We start from the raw sequence: 5204 nt of genomic DNA, 5'->3' as shown, positions 1-5204 counted from the left end.
TATCAAGTTGAATTGTTGAAACATTCAGATTCAAGTGAATATCCAAACTTTCCAATTTTTTTCTGAACGAGCTTTAAAGGATGTTTCAATTAAATGTGGCTTAAATTGTATTCCAGCTCTCAAAGTTCTGAGGAGAAATTGTGATTTTTTTTTGGTAATGTTATGATATTAGAACATCATAAATGGGAACTTGTATAATTCTCTTGATAGACATGGAGAAAATGAAAACAGATTTGTAAATGACACATAAAATTGGAAAATTTACAAGCCTATCACACTGTACAGTGAGTGTATTGAAATGGCAGCTGCTTTTGTTCCTTCAGCCTTGCTGTGGAAGGTGATAGCAGCCTCTCACAAAAGCGTACCATTATTATCACCAACAGGCTTCACTTAAATGTCCATCTGTCAATTCTAATACTGCTGCAGAGTGAGATTAAAAACAACCTACTTCCTGCAGCATATTTTTGTCATTATATTACTAAAGAGTGGGTGGACTGCTTTAATATTCATAGAACTGATCCGAATTCCAGTGCTATAGGATGTTTGTTGAACTTCTTGTGGAAATCATTGAGTCATATAATGGGAATTAGTGGCAAGGTGACATTCATTTAAGAACATGCAGCTTAGTTATTTTATCCAATAAAAAACAAGAACACCAGTAACAATTTTTGCTGTTTGTTGGCAAGTTACTGTAATTGCAATAGTAAGCAGTGATTGATCTATTGCAGTATGAGAATCAAGTAAGTACTATAAAATAGAGCTTGTCTTCACCTAATAAACAGGTGTTCTCAAAACAACATGTTGCCAATTTCATTAGAATTTATATCCTGATGAAAATGGATTTTATCGAATAAATTACAGGTTCGATGGGCCGAATGGCCTCCTTCTGTGCTGTAACCATTCTATAATTCTATGATTCGAAATTGGATTCTATTTTGAGAGAACTACATTAGATCAATTTTTGCACTTTGAATATTTTTTCCTTTTACTTTGTGTGGCCAGTAATCAAAAATGGCACCACGGTAAACAAAACAATTTTCAAAATGACAAAATCTGTAACCCAGCAATAAAACCATAGGCCCCATTATTAACTCAGAGGCACATTGGGAGTGGTGAAGGGGCGGGGGGAGTGGGGGGGGGGCATGTCCGATAACGTGTGCAAAACCCAGAAGTAAGTTCAGTGCGTCTGTCTGGCATTTTAATATAACCACCTCATTTTCATTTGACTTCCAGGTTTGATGTCGATTGCTCGACAGCGGATATGATAAGAAAATGCTTGGCACGATCTCGACTACAGTTTTTAAAGGGTCAATCCAAAGATAGAAGTTGGACGAGTTTAGAGGTTGCACAAAGAGAGGAAGAAGTTTCATGATGGATTCAAGATGGTCAAGGGCTGTGCCTCGATTTAACAGTGCATTGTTTGATGTACTGCTGGGTTCAGTGAATATTCGGAGAGAGATAATCTTCCCCAGCAAAGAGAGGAAGAAACCTGCTGCCGACACAAAGAAGGCATGGCTGGAGATGGCCCAGGAGGTCAGCAGAAGAAGAATTGTACCAAGCTCCTCCAGGTCAGGAAAGCTAAGTGCAGTTGCACAGTCCACTACATCCTGCTGAGTGCATCACCCCACCCCCTCACACCTTGTCAAGCTTGCTCCATCACCTCACTCCTCAAACTCACTTTCCTTGCATGCGCACCCATCTTTCTCTTTCTATGCACTTCCTCACATTCCCATCTATCCATTCAACACTGACCCATACCCCCATTCTATGCAATTTCATGCCTGTCCCTGATTGTCCATCTCACCAAATACATTGCATCCATCGGGTGAGCACATGCCATTACAGTCACTCATAGCTCTGTACATTCTGTGTTGTAGGAGAAGAGAGCACAGAACATGAGGGAGAGGGCGAGAACTGGAGATGGTTCTCCACAGATCTCACAGCTAACAACTACAGAGGAGGAAGCGCATGCGTTCAGTGGCATTTCGGCGTCCCTGGCCATTGGAGATGGGGAGCTCCAGCTACCTGATGATATCGTCAGGCTAAGTGAGTGGGCAAAAATTTGGCAGATGGACTATAATGTGGGAAAATGTGAGGTTATCCACATTGGCAGAAATAATAGAAAAGCAAATTATAATTTAAATGGAGAAAAATTGCAAAGTGCTGCAGTACAGAGAGACCTGAGGGTCCTTGTGCATGAAACACAAAAAGTTAGTATGCAGGTACAGCAAGTAATCAGGAAGGCAAATGGAATGTTGGCCTTTATTTCAAGGGGGATAGAGTATAAAAGGAGAGAAATCCTGCTACAACTGTACAGGGTCTTGGTTAGGCCACACCTGGAGTACGGCATGCAGTTTTGGTCTCTGCATTTAAGGAAGGATATACTTGCATTGGAGGCAGTTCAGGGAAGCTTCATGAGGTTGATTCCGTAGATGAGGGGCTTGACCTGTTAGGACTTCCCAGAGGCGCTAACAGGAGGCACGGAACTGGGGAATTTTAACCCCTCTGTTCTTTAGTAGAATCACATAAATTTTATTATTTTGCACTACTTTTCCATCTTGCCCATCCTTGGTTGCTGGGTGGCAAATCGCCTTTTAACTTGATTAATAATAAATGGGAGCACATGAATTGACAGGGACCAATGGGGCTGATGAGCAAGGGGTGGTTGGTTGTTTGCAGGATTGCTTTGTGTCAGTCGCATTGGGGGCGGGGGGGGGGAAGGGCAGGAAGAGTGGCCATTGCATATGCTCCTGGCATTGGCCCACTGGTGCAACCTACATGAACCTTGCATTAATAGGTGCATCCCAGGCAACAATGTGAGCAGCTTGTGGTGCACTGCCCACATCACCTTCCTTCTCCTCCTCGGAATTGTCTGCAGACGATCTACTCTGTGCCTTGTTTCTTTTGCAGGTCTAAACCTCGCTGCTGTGCAACCTTGTGCCGAGTGCAGCACACAACCACCACTCTGAAGGCGCTGGCTGCTGTGTACTGAAGGGAACCTCCAGATCTGTCCAGGCACCTGAAGCACATCTTCAGCATGCTGATGGCTTGTTCGACCACACATATGATGGTCAAATGGAATTCACTGTAGCGCTGTGGTGCTTCATTGGTTGGGTTTCTGACAGGTGTCATCAGCCAAGTTTGAAGAGGGTATCCAATGTCTCCTGACAGCCACCCCTTAAGAGTGCTTCAGGTCCAAAGACTTCAGGGAGTTTGGATTGCTGCAGGACAAAAGCATCATGGCAGCTCCCCAGGAATCTTGCACACACCTGCAGAAATATCCTTTTAAGGTTGCACACCAGCTGCACATTGATGGAGTAGCAGTCCTTACAGTTGACGAATACTGGCTGAACTGGGGGTGCATGGAATGCCACATGTGTGCAGCTAATGATGCCCTGCACCTGTGGGAAGCCAGCCAGAGAAACAAACCCAAGAGAGGAGGTGGGTGGGGTGGCTTGACCCATCCACCTCCACGGAGGTGTGTGGGGGACCTGACCCATCCACCTCCATGGCACGAACCTGGTATTGCAGTACTTCCAGGAACGGTGCAGTGGCTCTAGGCCTTTTGGCTAAGAGCATTGGCGCAGAGTGATCCTTGGCGTGTGCAAGGTGACCTCTGGCGTTTGTGATTTGACAAAGAATTGGAACGATTGGCTACGAATTTCATCGCTTCTCGGCCTTTTGGCTAAGATCATGCGTAACTGACCTGACAGGGGAGTAGCCACCATGACCTCCGGGTGGTTCTCCCTGGATCAGGAAGGTATATGCTTGCTTTTTTGGAAACAGGAGGTGGGTGGGGTGGCTTGACCCATCCACCTCCACGAAGGTGTGTGGGGGACCTGACCCATCCACCTCCATGGCACGAACCTGGTATTGCAGTACTTCCAGGAACGGTGCAGTGGCTCTAGGCCTTTTGGCTAAGAGCATTGGCGCAGCGTGATCCTTGGCGTGTGCAAGGTGACCTCTGGCGTTTGTGATTTGACAAAGAATTGGAACGATTGGCTACGAATTTCAAAAAAAAAAACCCAAGAGCTTGCTCATTCTGACTGGTGTCATTGCAGGCAAATAAGCCGTCACATATCTTATGCCTTTGTGGTCCGCCGACTGGGAGATCCTGGATATGTCTCTGGCAGGACCCTGGAAGGATCGGACGGCAAAAACATTGAGAGCAGTGGTCACTTGGACAGCCACTGGGAACTCATGGTCACCAGATACAGCTGGGAACAGGTCTTTTTCTCGGAGGCTGGAGATCACTGCCACCACCTGACTCAACAACCTGAGCCTTATGAAGTACTGCTGTTCCGACATGCCAAGGAAACTCTGCCTCTGCCTGTACTCTCTGTGTCGTGGGTCGTGCCTCCTGCTAGCTCTGGGTGCCCCTCTGCTGCCCTCCTCTCTCTGCGGTCCAGCTGCTGGTCTCTGAACAACAAGTTCCTGCTGCTCCAGTTGCTGGTGCTGGTTATATTGCTCCTCGTCTGAGGTCCAATCTCACTCAGCCAAGGCACCATCCATTCAAAAACCTCCAAGTGCAAAAGTACTGTGAACAAATCCTTTCCCACCAGTAGGTCAGAAAGCAGCTGTGAGTACTGAGTATTCATTGCAGTATTTCCATGAGTCTGACCCAGTTGCCTCAATTGCCATTGTGTTTTCGCCTTGCTTTCACTGGTGAGTTTCAAGAATCCCGGGAAACCCACAGATGCGACAATAAATTTAAAATTGTGTTGAAATATCTCTCCAATTGGGCGATTATGTTAATCGGCAACCTGCCTCTCCCGAGGGAGTTGGGTGCAACCAGCCTGACCTGCTCGAGTTAAACGTGAAGTCGGGCGGGTCGGAGCTGGCTTCCCAACGCGCTCGCATTTTTACCGCTTTTAACCCTCCACCCACACACAGCTCCAGGTTAAAATTCCTCCCCGATAGTATCCATTAAATGAACTGTTAACCGAGTCAATTATATAAACCGATTTGCTCTTTTTAATATTTTTTTTATCTGCAAAAAGTTTGCATGCTCTCAAAACATGGTTTTACATAGAGTAGATGCTACTGTATGCATTTCACAATATTTGCAGGTAAATGCAGTGAGAGTTATACATTGCTATAGAACTCCATACATTAGAATGAGAGGTATTAAATGACAGGGTCAGGGTCAGGATCAGCTTTGGACAGCCACTTTTGACCGCCAGCATTTTGGAGGCTTGCTCCAC

General features: G+C 45.7%; 1 pseudogene; it reads left to right on the top strand.

Moving 5' to 3' along the window:
- Positions 1 to 3665: 3665 nt before the first annotated feature.
- LOC139263581 (U2 spliceosomal RNA) lies at positions 3666 to 3904 on the top strand (annotated as a pseudogene).
- Positions 3905 to 5204: the final 1300 nt, after the last annotated feature.

This window comes from Pristiophorus japonicus, chromosome 4 (assembly GCF_044704955.1).
Source record: "Pristiophorus japonicus isolate sPriJap1 chromosome 4, sPriJap1.hap1, whole genome shotgun sequence".
Classification (NCBI taxonomy): domain Eukaryota; kingdom Metazoa; phylum Chordata; class Chondrichthyes; family Pristiophoridae; genus Pristiophorus; species Pristiophorus japonicus.
This window is presented reverse-complemented; position numbering and strand designations above follow the sequence as displayed.